This window comes from Lagopus muta, chromosome 12 (genome assembly GCF_023343835.1).
Source record: "Lagopus muta isolate bLagMut1 chromosome 12, bLagMut1 primary, whole genome shotgun sequence".
Classification (NCBI taxonomy): domain Eukaryota; kingdom Metazoa; phylum Chordata; class Aves; order Galliformes; family Phasianidae; genus Lagopus; species Lagopus muta.
In genome coordinates, this window is record NC_064444.1 from 9,359,225 (window position 1) to 9,378,517 (window position 19,293).

At 44.0% G+C, this 19,293-nt stretch overlaps 1 protein-coding gene across 1 annotated transcript in view; it reads right to left on the minus strand.

Moving 5' to 3' along the window:
- CHST8 (carbohydrate sulfotransferase 8) overlaps positions 1 to 19,237 on the minus strand; it is a 167,868-nt gene extending 148,631 nt beyond the window's left edge. Inside the window, exon 1 of the mRNA XM_048958681.1 lies at positions 19,125 to 19,237. The gene's annotated coding sequence lies outside the window, so the exon portion shown is untranslated. The remainder of the gene's footprint in view (positions 1 to 19,124) is intronic.
- Between the last annotated feature and the right edge of the window lie 56 nt (positions 19,238 to 19,293).

Consider the following 19,293-nt stretch of genomic DNA (forward strand, 5'->3'; position numbering starts at 1 on the left):
GTCTCATTATAGTGTCAATGCAACAGTCTGTTGGCGTTCATTACATCAGAACTAGAGCAAGGAAATCCTGAAGACCTCAAGGAAAACACATTTGGCTTGTCATACTGAAGAGAAACTTTGCAAAAATCCCAAGCATGGAAAAAAAAAAAGAAGAATTTTTTTGACTTTCAATGAGCCATATCTGCACATGCACATTTCTGTGGTACCATATTTTAGAAGGGCTTTTGAAACTGATGAGACATGGCCAGTCCCTGTGGTTTCCTAGCAATGTGGTGGAATTCTGTTCCTCTTTCATAATTCGGGGCTATAGAAATAACACCTGCATTATACACACACCATTAAATTACTCTTCCCAGAGGCAGTACTCTCAACCTGCTCCTGTGGGTCCCAGGGTGCTAAAAATGCTGTCTGTGAGAGAACAGGTGAAGAAGATTTTGGTCCACACAGTCCTTAGAAGTCCCAGCTGGAATCTATCACTATTATCAAGAAACTCTTTGCAATGAGGGTAGTGTTGCTTTCTTGTCTGTGATGTAGGTTTCCTATAGCAAGTGTCTCTTGTTTATCTCTGGGGCCCTAAAGTGGAGACAGCAGCACAGAGACCAGGAAGGAGATACAGCTGGGACCAGTGAGACATGCTGCAGAAGGGACCAACTCATCCTGGAGGAGTTAGGAAAGGCAAGTGGGAGCTGCTGGACAGAGGATGCAGGAGTATTATAGAGAAGAGGCAGCTAAGGACAGGTAATCTGAATAGCAAAAACATAAAAGAAGGCTGAGTAGTAAAATGGATGCTGAGTTGAGAGATAGCTCCTGGATAGTAAAGCCACTGAGAGCAGCAACAAAGGGAGACGTGGGACTCTTGCAACAGAAGAGGTTCCAGTGGTGTGATGGCAAAGGGAGAGAAAACTATGGATTTTGTGTCCTCACTGTGTCCTACTCAGGTAAATCATACTTTTTCCTCTCCATTGCACGTGGTGAGTGATATGGCAGTCTCTGCTCCCTGCCTGTACAGCTCCTGGGAGCTCTGTATTGCCAGAACGTTGTTGTACGATGTCTCTAAGGTGCCTGCCTTCCTGTGATGGATGTGATCTCTGCTAACAGGCACACTGCCCTCTTTGGTTCAGAAATGTTTTGCAATCTTTGGGGTTAATAGGTGCAACACTCGTGTACTATTATCTGCTAAAACAATATACCTGAGGAATAATCAATAGTGTAGACCCAGCGTGTCACTCCTCACATGGGAAACGCTTGGATTCTGCCCAGTGTTTGTAAAGCATGTGCAAATTAATGAACATATTCATTATTAATAATGACATAAACATGTGAAAGCCTTTTAAATAAGTACTTTGAAGAGTGCTAAGCCTGCTACTAGAATAAAGGCTAGGGGTTTTCAGCTGCAAAATACAGTAGAAAACTATGGCTGAAAGGATCAGATGTTTAAAATTGATGCTTTCAGATTGGTGAGCTACAGTATAGCTCCCATACCTACAAACAATACATAGACTGGCTTTCAATAGCACAACTCTCTAATACAACTATACAAGTAACCTTGTTTTTGATCAGCGAGGCTTATTCTATTTATTAGATCCATAAGTGTAGAGCCCATAGACTGTTTTAGTTATCAGCTGTTTCCAAATGAATATCCCAAGCATTTCTAATCACAGCCATCTGATTTCCATTATTTTGACTTCCTTCCTCTTTGTCTGGATCAATAATGTCTGATGTAATAATTTATTAACATATACTGGGGAAATAATATTGATTCTACCTGTGCATGTTAGATGGGAGAAAAATATGTCAAGCTCTCCCTTTAGTCCAAATGCCTTTCCAGATTTTAATGAAGCTGTATTTGGTATTTGTACGAAGGGTATTAGCACAGTGTGTAAAACAAGTGGCTGTAGCTGAAATGGATATTTTACTTGCCCCAGTTCCACTAATACATTTATGGCACCCATCACCACAATATCTGTTTCTCATATTCAATTGCTTTGTGAAATCTCTCGCTCCCCCTCTGCCTCCCACCCCTGTGCATTACACAGCAAACTGCACTGCAGCCCAATGCTTTTCATCTTGTCTCATGGGGAGGCTGAACTTGAGGCCAACTGGCAATTTTATTTAGTTGAGAGCTGTGCTGTATACATAGAAAGCTCTCACATAAATCCTGGGTGTTCACAGAATGATCAAAAGCTTATGTGTCTAACGTGGAATGGGGTAGAATTACTATTGGGCCATGATCACGTTCTGAGGCGTGAGGTTCATTGGTGAAAACAGTATTTGAAAGTAGACAAAAAAGCATGTTGCGATGTGTTATATATTCTAACAGTACTATGCCTGAGAACAATGTATCACAATCAATTTGCAGAAATCAAAGACACGGAAATCTGGCTAATTTTGTTTCTTAACAGCTCCGTACTAATAGTACCTTGGGGGAAGGAAAGTCAAATTACAAAAAGAAGTGCTGAGTCATTAAGTGGAACTAACTCGCCCTCCTCCAACTGTAACTTGTCATCAAATTACTTACCATGCATATGTTGTAATAGCTAACTGTAGTTCCTTTTCCATATCCTATTGTTTCGGGAGGAGATGAATCGACTTAAAAATTGCAAATGTTTTTCCCCTTAGATGCAAGAGCATAAATCACTAGTAATACTGAGCTCTCTGCCTCATATTGATTCTTTTGTGAACTAAGCCAGATGGGTTCAGATATGAGCATGATCTAATATTCCCCTTAGCTTGATTTATAGATTTCTTTGTGCATTACCTGACCATAAATGAGTCTTGCATTATTTCTTGTGTGCCTGTCAAATTAAAGAAAAATATTCTTGTTGACCTTTAAACCTGGGAGGGAAAAAAAAAAAGTCAGAGACATTTTACTGCATGTATTACAGTGATCTTAGTGCTTACATGCCAATTAAGGGCGTGTGATTATGAAAGAGGTCTAGTAATTTGTGTTGTGTGTAATGATTTCATTTTCCTGTAAAGCACGCAGTAGACATACAGACTGTGGCATAAGCTACATTGCAAATAATCCTGGAAGAGAGAAAAAGAGGAGAACGATTTGGCACAAGTCATTCCTTAATTTACAAAAATGAGCACTGATTGCACGAACCGAAATGTTTTTCTGGAAGAAAATCATTCTTTAAAATGCAGGCACAGCAAGGAGAAATGCAGAATGACTGCCACATGAGGTGTTAATACCATTAAGGGCAATGAGCATCATGAGCCTGCTGACCCCAGAGACCTCTTCTGTCAACAAAATGAGTTTAATATGTATGAAAAATATTGAGCAGTGTATCATAAACCTATCGTTAGGGCCCAACTCTGTGCTTGGGACTTGCAAACCAGAATCAGGTGGGAGGCACTAAGTTTTTTCTGAGCAAAACGCTCATGCATAAATTGCAGGGATGGATTACAAAACAACCCAGGACCTTCTCTCCCTGTTCTCAAGAATGTCTCCATAGCCTAATGAGCCTACTGTCCCCTCGGTAATTAATGTAATTAATGCTCAGAGGTATCATATACAGGCATTAAAAAGTATAGATTCAATCTTTGCTATTCTTTGGTTTTTTGACCAGATGAAGTAAAGCACATATGCTCTGAAACTGCTTAGTAGACCAGATCCCTGTCACATTTCTTTGCAGGTTGTATCTCTATTCCATCTCTGACAGAAGATGACATTTTCAGCAAGAGCAAAATTTTAGCTTCTATCTTCTAAGAAAGGTGGTTGTTGTTTGTTTGTTTGTTTGTTTTTAATCTTTCCATGGCCTGTGGGCATGCAGCAAATCCTGGCAGATAGCCCTGGCCTGTGCTCTTTTAGGAACGGGCAGACAGACTGATTTGTGTTCTCAGCTCTGTATCCAGAAACACCTCCACGTGTCCGTATAACTAGAAAAATTCCTTATTAGTTTCTGTCTATCTTGGATATGTTCACACTAGCCAACCCTTTCCTACAAACAGGGGTTTGAAAAACAGGGGTTTGAGCACATTAAAGCTCTTGATAATGTCACTGAGCTGTTTAGTACCCATTACTTAGACTGCACTCTTTGCTGTTGTGTACCCAAATGGCTCTATTTCAGCAAGAAAGCTGCTTTCTTCTTGTTGGCCAAAGACTGTTTTGGGTGCCAATGTATTCATGAGAAAAGGTCCTAAGTACAGATTTCCATTGGTTTGAACACTGTATCTTAATTTGAGTGACTGACCAAATTTGTTTTGTTATCATTATTATAGTAAGCTTCTAGTTCCTGGCAATGGGATTCTGTGGTGCTCAAGACACTTTTATTATATATGAGACTTCAAGTGATAGCCTTTGCCCTGAGGAGCTCACAATAAAAATAAACAGACGGAGAGATAAAGGACATGATTCAGCATCAGATGTAATTTGCTGTATGAAGCTGATTCAATTGTATTCAAAAGATTTATTTTACAGATGAAGAAACTTAGGCACAGTGAAATTAAATGACATGCAGAAAATACCACAGAAGTAGGAACTAAAACTCTGATTGCCCGTAGCTCCCAGGACAGTCCTCTCCTTTGAAGGAGTGGGAACTATTTATACCTTACGTGAACACGACTACACATGCTGTACATCCTAATCTGGAGAAATTATACAGCCCTACATAGTTATGCTACCCAGCAGATTTTTTATTCCTCTACTGTGCATCAGTCTGGCACTATCTCTTCTCTCTTCTGTGAGTAGTTTTACTGAGATGCTCTTTTGACTTCTAGTACAAATGGTACTTTAAGGAGAGATGTTTGCTGCATAAAGAAATAGAAAAGATACCTCATTTCCCTCTTCTGGTCAGTATATTTATATGAAAAGTATTGTGGCAATAAATCAAAATGCAGTGATTGCCATTCCCCTTCCTGTGGTGATTTATAATTGTGGATTTACATCTGGCTAAAAGACACTGTTCAGACTGCTTAACTTGCATGATAATAACAGCAAGCTCTCTATTTCCTTTTAGTATGGCAAAGGACACTGAAAGCCCCTTCATTTTAAACAATTCAATGAACATATAATACGAGAGTCAAAACCTTTTGGAGAATACAAAATTAATAAAGTACGATCAGTGAAACCCTAAATCATGGTGACAGTGTGATCCAGTGTCTGCTAGAGACACTCCCTGACTGCAGCAGGGTTTAAGTGAAGCATTTATCTACATAGTAAACAAAAAAGAAGAATAAAAGGAGAAAAGAGGCAGGGAGATATTCAGTAATTTCTTAATAGAATTGAGAGGCTAACTGCAAAGGGAAGCCATTTGCCTCCTGGTACTACGGACTTTTACTTCACATTTAAAAAAAAAGAAAAAAAAAAAAGGATGCTGTAGGATTGTGACATCTTGTTCCCTTTAACAGCATTTCTGTCTGAGCAGTATAAACACCCACGAGTCACCTTCACATTTATAAACTATAAATGTAATTATCTTCAGTCCCTTTTGTTAAACCTTCTCAGAAGTTGTTGTTTTTCTTCAGTTGCCCAGAAAAAGCAGCTACACAAGGCTGGTAGCTTGCTGTCAGTGAGGGCTGGACTTGTACTCTTGTCCAAGAAGCAAAACAACAGATTGACCTGTAAGACCTTTACTATATAATGAATAGGATCTTGATAATAGGCTGTTCAGAGAAGGATTTTTCTGCTGGCATCAGGAGTTCAGCTAACGCCCTTTCCAGAGATCTGCAGAGAGCAGGCTGTGAACATGCTTGAGGCAGCCCTTGGGTTGGGAGGGAAATCCTGCACCCCGTGCTTTTCCCCAGAGCTCTCCTTATTTTAACGCTTACTGAGCCATATGGACAGACAGTGCTAGGGATTCATTCTTGACAGAAATGTCTGACAAAGCCTCAAGATAAGGAATGAAAGACAAAATTACCCTCTGAGCTCACACAGATACCAACACCTCAGCCAACCAAGCCAAGCAGCTTTGCGGGCCCTGACATCCTTCAGGAAAATGCTGTGCTCTATAGATCAGCTGAGCACAGAAGATAAATATCACTATTTTGCTGGGTACGCCAGCCTGCCCCTTACAGGGCTGTGCAGAGATGAACTAAGCTGGGCTCTTTGGTAGTATCTGTCACTACAGTCAAAGCGCTGAATCCCTCTCCTTGTCCTGTGCTTTATTCCATAATAGAAACATAGACAGTGGTGACAGAGAAAATCACTCGGGTCATCTGGTTTATCCCTTGCCTTGAGATTGCTTCTTGCATTTGTTGTCTTTATAGATAGTACCTCACCCAAAATTACCACCTGACCTAGACTCTGACAGAGAAATAGAATATTACTAAGACAAACCATGCTGGGAAACCTTGTTTATTGTTTGTGTAGCAGCAGACAATGAGATCAAGGCTTGGTTTGCAAGATGAAGAGAAAGGATTGTAAACCTTTCTCCTTCCCAGGGGAGATTCTAAGGGAAGGAACAGGAGGAAATAGTGCTGTGCATCTCTGAGCTGTAGTTTCCTAAGGGAGCAGTAATCTCTGAAAGCTGCTGGGAATCACTGGGAAAGGAATAAATAAATACCACAGTGGTCTCAGCTGGATCCTGAGGGGCTCTTCTCCCCCAGTCCAGGGGATTCTCTGGGAAAGGACTTTATTTCCCTAACCCTTTCCCCTGTAGGACTCAGGAAAGAAGTCATGCTACAATATCGATCCCTATTCTCTCAGAAGAGCAGGGAGGAGAGAAAGAGGCAGTTTTGTTCCATAAGGCTCTGTGCAGCAGCTGGAGGACACAGTTGCTCCTTAGCACCAGCCACTGCAAGACTTCACTTTGCGATGTCAGCAGCATTTTTTCAGGGCCTTGTGTACACTCTTAGACCACGGGTTACCATTTGCTTTCCAGCAGGTGTTTGCTTTCACAACATTTGAGAGGACTAGAACAAGACCTAGGGCAGTGAAAAGAAAAAGCAAGGCTGCAGGATGACGTGGACTTCATGTTCCTTGTGCAAGATGGGCCTGGGCTGGCCAGTCATTTAAACACTAACTTCAGAAAACAGTGATATATGCAGCCAAATAGTGTGGAGATAAGAGGTTCTTGTTCTTAGGGATGGACAGGAAATACTGCTTTCTGAACAACTTTACTGATGTTTCCTCTCAGGATTTACCTTCCCTCTCTGAATGCTGTCAGCATTCATGGACTAAAGGCATTTTGGTGCACTGCTGTATTTAGAACAGCCACAGAAAATTAGGATCCAAATCAAATCCAAGGTATCGTGATTGCACAGCAAACTTTCATGGCTAGAAATGCTCTGTGCCACGCTCAGCTCCTGACAGAACTCTCACAAGCACTGAGAGCGATGAGCTGCTATTCGGGAGCTAACAAATTTGTGTGGATCAATGATTATTAAAAAGAAAATGTCATTAAAGAGGACAGTTTAGTGCAGTATCATCCAGGAGCTGTCAATGTCTCTGCTGGGAAAATTAAAATAATGTCATCTTACAATGCATATTTCAAAACATTTTGAATTTAATAATTAACTAAAAGCAGAAGCAGAACTAAATTTCCAGAGTGCATTTTGGTCTCTATTAAAAACATGGGTCCTCTGAGAGGCAGATCGTAGCTTCTTGTCATTCGTACTTAACTCTGCTGAAATCCTTTATTTACAAAAATGAATGAATGAAACTTTTTTTAAACAAGGATGGCAACTGACCATTTTACACATTGCTCTAAACTTAAAAAACAAATTATTTTTTGATTATTTGATATATATTTTTATCTGAAATGACTTTTAATTTTGAAGACTTTAGCTGCAGGGAAACACTCACTTGTCTTTGGGGCACCCCTGAAGTAATTATTTCCCCCACTAGTTTTGGTTCAATCTCTGAACATAAAAATTAATTATTCAGTTAGGTTGATTCTGGCATGAATGAGCCCTGCAGATGGCTGTAATCTGTCTAATATTGTTGTATGAAGTCTGACTGGGCAGGTGAAATTGTAGTAAAATTGTCACATTGCTAAGAGCAAATGCTTGTACAGCTTGATGATAGAAGATCTCTTAGAAAGCTTGTCATGTCTTATGTGATGGCAGTCCTTGTAGCCATTGCAGTTAGTTACTGGGGGTTCTTTTTTATCTTTAGTAAACTTAGAACTAAGAACTAGTTATTTTCAACACAATATTATTGGTAAGGTACTTTTCATAATCCTTCAGAATTAAGACACTGTTTGCAATTTAGTAGAAGCCCAGGGCCAAAAGTCAGCTCTACTTCCAAAAGCAGAGCTAAGTGAAAATAGAGGGCTGGTACAGAGGGATGGAAAGTACATGGGAGAAGTGGGAGAGCACTGGTTAGTATGATAGATCGTTCTGTCCTACAAGGGACATCATTACTGTCAGGTTCTGCAGAGGAATCAGAGTGAATGGAGATGTGCAGAAATCTAATCTGGACACATGCACACAGGGACACTTGCTATGGTATAGAAGGCTTTTTCTATTTTCCATTACTTTGATTTTCTTAAAAATCTTATAACAGTCTAACTTCACAAACGTAGGTTCAGATTTCTTTCTTCATCTCTCCCCTTCCATTGCACTGGGGGAGCTGTGATTCTTTCCACATACAAAGCTCTTGCTCCCAGGCATAGTTTCCTTTGCCACAACGTGACACAACCTTTTCCTGAGGCTTTTTGCTTTGTGGATTTGTTACAAACTTACTTTGGGGGGGAAAAAGAGACAGTAAGGTGAAAAGAGACTTCTCTGCTTTGTAGGCCCCAGCAGCCAGCTGAGCTGTGGGGTTGGCTGAGGACAGCCTGGGGCTGGATGAGCCAGGAGTGGCTGCTCCTGTGTGGCTCAAGCAGGACCAGCTGAATGCAGGGTTATGGGGGCAGGTCCAGCAGTGCCACCAGGTCAAAGATTCCAGGGGAGATCAAAATCATCAAGACAGAACACTTCTTCTTTCTCAAAATTGCATTTCATTCCCGAGAATTTTGTATTCCATGGCAAGATTTAAAATTGAGGCTTTCAATCTTTAATGCAACCAAAATCAGAATTTTGAATAGGGTATAATTTCTCGTTCAGCAATAAAGCTGAGGGAACCATGCTCAATGGAGAAACGGAGTGCCTTGGGCCAGGTAGCTGATGTTACTATGACAGAAAGGTGCAGCCAGTGGGCAAGGCACAGTCCTGAGGGTAACTCTTCCTCCCAGGGGCAGCTGACCAGTGCAGAAGGCTGCACCTCACTCAGGCAAGGCTTTTGCTTCCAACAGAGGCTGACCCCAGGAGTCTTTGCTGTCAGATGCATTCGTTAGCCTTGCTTCTTTCTGCTTACACCTCGGCAGCAGAATGGAGAGTTATATGAAATATTTTCATTTACAAAATTACATTTGGTGAGAAGCAATATTTCATAAAGTCAAGAACATTAAAAAAATAGTGCTTCTCAGTAACATAATATAGATAATGAGGAACTGTGTATGAATCTTATAAGCAGTGGCTGTGCAAAACCACGATGCTGTGTATTGCTGGTTACCAGCCTTCAAAAGAAGATGAAAACAAAGGAGGGCAATGATACATGGATTAGAGAACATAACATGCGAAGAGGCTGAGATAGCTAAATTCAGAGTCTGGTGAAAGAGAAGGCTCAGGGGGAACATGATCACAGTCTATAAATACCTTCAAGGTAACAATAGAAACGAAGGGAGGGAATTATTCACAGTCTCAGAAAAATTGTAGGCCAGGGAGCAATGGCCTGAAGCTAAGAAAGAAAAAGTCTAGGTGAGATATTAGGGGGGGAAAGAAGCCCTGACAAAAGAAAGCAACAGAGCAGTTTAATAGCTGAGTAGGGAGAGTGCCCAGCGTAGCACTGCTGCCAGGTCTGTGCGACAGTGAGATGGCAGATCCCTGGGAAAACGAATAGAAAGGAGGTGGGGGCTTTAATCACCTGCACAAGAGCCAGATGAGATGACAGGAGTGCCTCGTGGTCGGGCAGCCTGCTCTGGCTGTGCTGTACAGCACTAGGTGCAACGCTGGGCAGGGCTGCACCAGCTGCTTCCTCTGCCACAGTCCCTTGTGTGCATCCATCGTGTGCACCTCACATGCAAGTGTGAGCCTCTGCATCTAGTACAGAAACAGTATTGTAGCAGCAACACTGTATATGAATCAATCTCATACAGTTCTGAGAGTTTACATTTGTTATTAGTAAAAGTGAAAAACCTGATGAGCCTATGCTGATATCCTCCAGTTGAGGTTCACTGGTGTTAAGACAGCTCCAGGCAGAGATGAATGCTTTGCCAGGGGTGTCTCAGTGATGAGCATCTTGCAGAGGAAGTTTTTTGGACTCACTGGTTTCTTGTTTACAAAAAACTACTTAACGTAATGATTCTCTGATGGCTTCACAATAGAAAAAGCCTTTCAAAAAGGATCTTTGTAAAGAATGACTGGATTACAGAGGAGGTCTATTTCTAGTAATGCAAACTGCTGATAATATCAGACACAATGCCTGGAAGACAAAGCCAGGACAAGTTTTGCTATTCTATGGTTTTAAAGCTAATTCTGTATTGCTTGCTGTGCAGAAAATCTAGTAATTATTGGTGAATAAACAAATCTAAAATAATTTAAGGTAATTTTAAAAGTCACTTCTTTTTTTAAAGTATTCTCCATCATAAGGAATCTAGATAGAAAAGTACAAGTATTTACAAGTATTTCTCCTTGAAAAATCTGGACAAAGAGCAGCCCAGAAAAGCAGCAGGGGTCTGCCAGACTTTCACCAAAGTTGCCTTCCTTCAGTAATTTTATAAAACAATCTGCAGTTACATACATAAGCTTGAACAATTGTATTCCTGAATAGCTATTTAAATGAGAGAAACTACAGTCATTCTCAAGACATATCTCTGATACATTCTATAATGAATGTAATCTTCAAGGGGCAGTAACTTCTCTGAATTACACAATTTTTCTGTTATAGATGTCATACGTTACAATCTCAGTTACCAGCTCCTCTGGCTGTGGGCACGCTTTTCCCAGTAAGGCATCTCAGGCACACACAGCACGCTGTAACTACAAAGAGTAATGACGTCAGAACTTTTTTGGAAATCTCATGTTAATAACCTCTCAAGTTATTGTTTCCCACGTGAATACAAAGGGCGCAGCGCCTGTTTGGAGATCGGCGATTATCGCTCTCTTCTAGCTATCTATATGGAAAATGTTTTTGGCTAATATAATTTAAGCCTCTTCTGTAAATTCATTTCATGCTTTGAAGTTAGCTAACAATCTCTGTCATTGAAGACCAACGCTCAGCAATCACTGGTATGAGCGGGAGGGATGTTGGCCCAGAGGTGTTACTCACTGCCTGCACTGCGCCCTTCCCTGCTGTGGGGCTGCCGAGGTGCAGGGCAGGGCTGACAGCTCCCACACAGACTGTGGGCAGCGGGGGAACTTCAGCCACGTGCCCGGGTAGGTCCCAAGGTCACCAGGAATCGGGAAGGAGAGCTATAAATTACAGAGTGCTGGGCTGCAGCCAAGCTCCCGGGAAGCTGCATTTAGCATATCATTCTCTGAGCAGCAGGATGAAACCTTAACTCCCTTTCAGACAGAATTTGAATGGAATTTGTTATAAGAACTGATTGAAGTATCACCACCTGACTTTCTGCTGTGACTCCAAGACAGATTGCGATCACTGGAGGGAGAAGAGGGGTGTCAGCAAGCCCAAAGTGATGATCAGGATGATGATAGAACTCTATCAAATATTTATGGAAACCAGATTAATTTCTCTGCTAGCAACATGCCAACATTATAGGAGACTTCAGATAAACTCTTGATGTTAACCTTAGTTTCTTCTCGGTATCAACCAAAGCGCTGACTTCCAGACTGCCATCAGCGCTGCAGATCCCCTATGTAAGGTGCAGGATTAGAAGACCCTCACGTGAGATCTCAGCTCTGGCTGCTGGCTCCCATTATGTTACATGCAGTATCTAAAGCTCTGGGGACACACCGACACTCCAGAGTTTGCAGCATAGAGAAAGCAACATAGCTGTTCTATTCCAAAGCATTAAGAAAATCATTTGTACGAAGAAAGGAGGAAATAGTTATTTTAAGGTTAGGAAAGTTAGTTTAGAACAAAGGTGTTGGGAAAAAAATAAATAAGAAACAATCCATGTAAATATTCTGTATCATAAACATAAAACCTCTGCATCTAGCTACTGCACCATTAACTCTGAGACTCTGTTTAAGATGTGCTATGTGATTATTGACAGTCTGTGGGCAAAGGGGCAGCTTGAAAGGAAATCCCCTCTCCTCATCCACGAAGGAAGAGCAGATGCATTAGGTGCTGGGCAGCTCCTTCTATGCTGGCACTGAGCTGGGGGAGGGCTAGATGTAGGCAAGAGAGAGCAATCATCTGGTAGGCAGCAGCTCACTCAGTTATCTCACATTTGTAACATAACAAGTAGAGGTGAACCATTCTGCTTGTGAGTTATAAGCGGTTCCTTCAAGCACCATCCCAGGCTAACAGGCAGGGTCTGGTTGGCAGGGAAGGCCAGCAGTGTGGCTGATCAGAATAGCTCATGTGAAGAAAATCTAGAAACAAATTAGCTTTTGTTGGAGAGTTGAGGATTTTTAGATACAGGTGTGCTGAAGTTTACTTTTGGGGAAAGCTGGAGGAATACAAGTCTTTATAAAACGTGGTAGAGATGGAAGGGAATGAAAGTTCCTTAGAACAAGACCGTGTTGGATGGAGTAAGTTCTTCTGTGGGAAGACATGAAATAGCATCTGATCGTGCTCTGTTACCTACCCACATTCCAATACTAGGGTCACCTCCCAATGAGTGGCTTTCAGTCACTGCAGACTGGGACAAGACTATCATTTCTCCTATGTGAGAAACCAGACCAATACACTTCTGCCATGAGAAACAAGGGCTGTGTTCTGTGAGCACTCCTTTCTGTGAGCCTTTGGCACCCACTGAAATGAAGAAAATAACTGCTATTTTGAACTGCAAGACAAGGAGGAGATTCATGGCAACCTTCCTTGCATGTGCCTCCAGATTCCACAGTGATACTTTCACAATTTCTTCTTTTGTTCCACAGATTTCTTCACAAATGGATTTTGTGATTCCTCAGAAATGAGATGCTCAAAGGATCAGGAACCAGAAATTACTTTGTTCTTTGCCAAATGAAAGAGCAATATTTTTTTAATCCCTTCTTACATACTAGTTTAACTTCTGGTGCAGTCTTAAATTTCTGAAACTATTTTACTAATTCAGCTCATATTGATTTATATTTTTTAAGTAGATCAAGCAGGTCGTGCAAAAAAACTTTAGAAGTCTATTAGGTAATTAAGTAGCATCTCCCATTAAAGAACTTAAAAGTAACAGAAAAATTAATTCATCTTTAAGTTAAGTAGTATCCCCATTTCAGGATATAAAAGTGAAAGTGTTCAAACATGGCTGTCTGAAGTCAGTGATCCACATCCATGCATTGCTAGCTAACTGCTGCTTTAATTCTCTGAACTCGGAAGGGATCATTTGTGCATTGGAACAGAAAGAAAAGCCAGCATTTCTCAAACTATATATGAGCAGGCTTTAAAGGAATTAAAAGGGACCCAAATTTAAATACCAGGATGTTCTGTAGCCTTTGTCTCAAACTCTGAATTGCTAAAAAATAAAGTGACTTTCACTTAGCTCCTACCTATAGGTGGATGTCAGCTTGTAGGCATTCAATTCAGAAACCACTCTAAAAGTTTATGTAACTGATCCGGCAACCTTCACCAGTGTGAATAATTAGTGCTCTCTCAATGAGTGTCATTGACAGCAGGTAGCTGGCTTCCACCAGGTTGGTTCCTGGGGCCAGAAGGTCGGCCCCACTGAGGGCTGTGGTGGTCACACCGCATAGGCTGCTCTCTGATGAAGAGCAAAAGGCCATTTGTGCATGCTGTGATGTACATCTCAAATTAAGTATTTTAAGGGAGGTGCAATCATTGTCAGGTCTGCATATTTAATGGACCTTGAGCTATAAACATGCTCAGAAAAGTGCCTAGTTAATATCAGTTTGACAGTGAATTGGCACAGTGCTGAGCTCCGATGCATCAAATTAGCATCGATCCACAAAATGTTACTGAAAAGCTTCTTAAATCTGCCAAGTTTAAAAAAAAAAAATCAATTCCAGAGAAGAGGGCTTCTCCCCATCCCTTGCCTTTTTTTTTTAAAGTCCTTTCTAATTCCTTACCCAGAGTCCAAGGGCATTCCTTTAGAAATGCTAATTCTTTTCAAACTTTGTCTTCCCATCCTTGTTCAATAGTGATCAATTCCTCTTAGGTTGTTTCTTCTGTGTGCAGTTTTAATCCTCCCTCTGGGTCAGGAGCAGTGCAGCTGGCCGCTGCATGCTTGATGCACACACCCCGTTCTGGGATGCAGGTGCTCCTCTGCCTCCTGTGGCTGGGTAATAACTTCCCGGTGGGACTTGAAGGAACTGGCACTGCCCTATTACACTCCTCCATGGCTTTAGTTCTGGCAACTTCAACAGCTTTTGCTCTCCCTGCATGACATTATTACAGCTGCGCTCAGCAGACCTGACTTTGCTGGAATGCCCTCAATAAACACAGGAAAGCTGGCACACACTTCTCTCCAAGGGGTTTGTGGCTCTGCTTCACTTTGAGCTCAGCCTGCCAGCGATGGGGTTTGTTAACCTCCCGGCAGCCTGAGAACCACCCGGCTCCAGGCACCCCAGCAGGGCTGCCCCATGGTCTGCCGGGAAGAGGAAGGTTTTGGTGGAGACTGATGGTGCTTGAGGAGGTGTTCTCTGGTTGGTATTAGCTCACTTTGCTTGCATTTTGCTCTATGGATTTTCAATAACTGTGATAGAAGAGCATATGTTGAAAAAGCAGAATTAAGACACAGTGGTGACATTTTTCTCCATTATTTTTTATCTCGGTCTAAGCAGGGATACAAATGGTAGCAGAAGGTTTTAGTACTTAATAACACAGCTTTCCTTGAAAACGTTCTGTAACAGCTATTGAAATGTTTTGCTAACAGAAGTCATGCAGCAGCACCTGTGAGGCTTCTGACATTAGTCTTCATCCTTTGAAGGAAGGGAAATTGGGTTGGTTTTGGAAGAAAACCATGGCGTGGGCTATTAGAGGGCTGCCTGCTGGGAGGGATATGTGCTGTAGCACCGCTACTGCATGAGAGCACAGGCCAGCACCAAACAGTCCCCAAAGCAGCCTGCCAGCTCTGGAAGGTTGTCCCCAGCGTGGCAGCTACTGTCCTGCAAGTGTCCCTCTTGCTCCAGCCTCTCTCAGCTGCCCTCCCACTGTGCTGCTCACCTGCGAGGTCATGGTGTGAAGGCAGGGCTCTTGACATGGCACATGCCCATTGCTGCACTGGGAGCAGAGGTGGTGCCTGCAGAGCCTCTCCTTACTGAATGGCTGTTGCAGTGCTACTGGGACTGCTGAGCTTGTGCCCCAGTCCAAAATCTCCCAAAAAGATGTACAAAGGACTCTTTTGGAGGTTGTCCTCACCTGATCCCAGTACCATACAAGCAGGAAGAGGCTGAAGGTGTTACTTCCCTGAAGCCAAGAAGTGTCAGGTGCCATGTGATGACTAAGGCTCACACACTCATTACTTCTATCAGTTAGAGCTCTTAATCATTTTGTGCTGTTTCATTTTGTAACGTGAATTCACTTCAAGCTGTGAAATTCACCATTTTTGCCATGACTAATTTGTGAAATCTGCCACCTTCTTTTATGATTTGCTTTGTGCCCTAGTTAGGCATCATCTGTCTGAATAGGGAAATCTGTTATTTGCTTCTTGCAGTCGAGCCAATACAATTTTATTCCCTTCCTTTCTCCTCTCCACTCTCAACTGTGATTTCATCATTTCTGTCTTTCCATGGGAACAGAGCAGCGTGGAAGCCATCTTTGCTGGGATCGCACGCGGTGAGCCTGCCTTTCCTCTTTTGTGTAAGGTGTGGGCTGGGCTCAGTCTTGCATGGACTGAAACCAATCTCAAGATCTACCCTGACTTTGGCTAAAGCCACTTACATCTATTATTTCATGTTTACTATCTAAAGGCATTTCTTCCCGCCTGGTTAGTGCAATATTTTGGAAGTCATTTCCCACCTGCCTTGCTAGTGCCTTGTTTCACAATGCGTTCATCTGTTGCTCTTTATACTGAGCGTTGCTGGCATTACTAAATGCTATAAATATACCCAGTATACCATAAAAATACACAAGCAGCTGACTGGCCCTGCCTGCAAGAGATACTATTAATCTTTCATTTTTCACATGCTCTGGGCAAGATCCAGAGGGTGCTTGAGAAACATTTAACAGAACTGAGTCCTAAATTTTGATTTTCTCAATGATTGGTTAATGTCTAACAATATTTCCCCATGCTCTTAATGTCTTAATTGGTCTTTGAAGAAGTGGACAATCCATTTGTCCTTCTACCCATAATTTACACCCTTTTACAAACCCAGTGAAATGCTATTTTGGTATTTCTATCACTGAACTACAGTGATAAATTGCCTTGGTGTAAGATCAGTAGGAGCAGCGTAACGGATGTGCAGGAGACTGCATTACTGACTTGCTCTTGCCAAAATGGAGCCCTGCCATGAAGTTCAGAGGGATCACGAGCTGCCCGGGATATCCCCATGCTTCCAACAGTCCGTCAGTGCTAACAGGGTTTTGGAGCACAGTGCATCAGGAGATGATGACAGGAGAGCAAAAGGAAACTTCCCTCCTTGCTCTGCTCGTTCTCACCACAACTTTCCTTTCCACCCCTCTCTTCCTGTAGTCCACTTTTCTTTGTCCCCACCAGTTCCACACACACTGAGTTAATCATCTCCCTATCCAAAACGCAGTCATGTAAATAAGATCAGCAGCACCATTTCTGTTAACAGATGGATAAATGGGAAAGTCTGTGCAAATCCCTGCCGGTAGTTAACCCTTCATTAGAGGCCAGGAGGAGGTTCAGGAAAATTCCAGTGCATGTTCACTACTTCCATCCAGCTATCAGAAAACCTGCGGGCCGGCTCCTGCTCAGCACCCCAAGCTCTCTTCTACACCCACCACACTCAGCGCAGGCGCTCAGCAGCACTGCCAGCCCCAGCTATTTACTCAGCACCACCGTGGACTAATCAGATGGCAGTAAAAGCTTTTATTGTGCCATCCTGTTTGTGATCAGCAGAAACATAAAAAGCATGTTAGCAAATTGATTTTTGGCATTAATTGTGAGCAAAGAGCATTATCCCGGGTACCGATACTTCTTTTTTTCAGGCAGAAAATTTCTATTTTAGTATTTCTGAAGTGCTTCTGGAAGATGCCGAGATAAGCCCAGCGGACACACTTTTCAAATACCATAAGGCAAAGAGTAGTTACTGAATCTCATCAGTATTATTAGCTTACATAAACATAAAAATTTGAATAATGTTGAAAAAGCTAAATTCTCCAGATAATCCGTAATCAGTAAGCGTTCATTACCGAGACGCAGCAGATATGCACGAGATTTCCCCGGTGATGTTCTGCTTACAGGACTTCAACGGGGCAGCAGAGCCGCTGCGCACAGCCCGGGCACAGCGGCTGTGGGCACCTTCCCAGCCCCACTGGGCGCGGGGCACCAGGGCTCAATGCCTCACTGCACAGCTCTGGAGGTTCATAAAGAAATCAGCCCTGTGCAGTGATTGATGGCTCCGTATAAATAATTAAGTCTTGACCTTATGTTATGACACTTTTTGGTGCTTGGAAGCAACGCTCAGAAAACATCCCTGATGCTGGATAAATAAGGGTGGGATGAGATGCGGGGGGAGGGGAGACGGATTTTTGTTTGCACTCATTTTGTTCTGTTTGATTCCATCAGCTAATTGACGATGATGATTATTAATCTCTGTTGCTGTCTGCGCTACGGATTTAATTCCTAACGGTGATTGCTGTTGGAAGTTTGCTCCATCAGAGCCACAGTTTGATTAGGTTTCAGCAGCCCCAGTTCCAGAGCTCCACACATTGGGTGCTGTGACCCGGGCACTTGACCCCAATTTTTGTTCCCGATTTACTTCGCCCAGTAGCGCTCCAGCAGCCCCCTGCTGCTGTCCCCGTGCTGGAGCAGGGCACGTAGCAGGTGTCAGCTGAAGTTTCATTTGGAAGCTCACAAATTCAAAAGGAGATCTTAGCGGTTATCCCCGACACAGAGCTGCTGTGGCCTGCTCCTGGAAAGGAGAAATCCCGGGGACATGGAAGGAATTGAAGAGATGCCAGGCAGCTGGCAGGGTGAAACCTTCCCGGGATGAGCTGAGGACAGCCCTCATCACATGGCAGCACCGTTAACAAACAAAAGGGATTAGAGACTCTAATTCCCATCTTCACTTATGAGACTGCGCACGTTTCCCATTCATCCCTCTCTGGTACTGTGCCTATTCTCCGAAGAGCTGCAACTTTTAAATCTGGCAATAAAATATGAGCGGTTTGGGGTAAGCTTCTAACATAAACAGAACAAAAAGAGAGCATCTCTGGTTTTTGCAAGCATGTAATCTGCACACAGCACAGATCGGCCGCAGACAAAGCAGTATCCATTGAATAAGGCTTTCCTAACCGCTCCAACCGCGCACACACACGGGGCTCCGGCGGGTCCCGCTCTGTCCCCGGCTGCTCGCGCACTGCGGCCAGGCAGCCCCAACCGCGGATGGGCCGGGACCGCCCCGCCCCGCCCTGTCGGCGGTCGTGCCTCCGGGTGCCCGGTTTTCCAGCGGAGGGGCGCGGGGCCGCCGGGACGCACCGACCGGGACCGGAGACCGACCCGCAGCCCCCGTTCCTCTGCGCGGTAACTCCCGGCACAAACAGCGCATCAGTGCCCCTTTCTCTGATGCACAACGTGAACTCCGGGCGAACTGCATTTCCAAGGCACTGAGCTGCCGCCGTTCACAAACTAGTTTCTTTCGCATACCTACGGAAAACGACCCGGACCCGGTCGGAGGAGGCACGTACCCAGAGCAGCACCGGCTCCGGCCCCACCCCGCTCCCACCGCCCCAGGTTGCGCTCCCGGTGCGGCCGCTCCGAGCCCCGAGCCCACACCCGTCTGGCCGCCGCTCTCCGCGCAGCCCCCGGCGCCGGCATCCGCGGCCCCGAGACGGGGTCCTGGCGACCCCGCCGCAAGTTCGGGCACTTTCCCGAAGTGACGCGGGGAAAAGTTGGGGCGCGGGTGGGGGGGACCCGAGCGGGGAGCGAGCCACTCACCTGCGCCGCCCTCAGCGCATCCTCCGCTCCGCGCGGCCGCGGCTCGGCGCTGCTCCGCGGGCGGGAGGAGGCAGCGCGGCGGGACGAGCTCCCGCAGCTCCGGCAGCCGCCGCCCCGCCCCGCCCCCGCGCCGCCGCGCCCGGCCCCCGCCCCGCCGCGCACCTCGGGA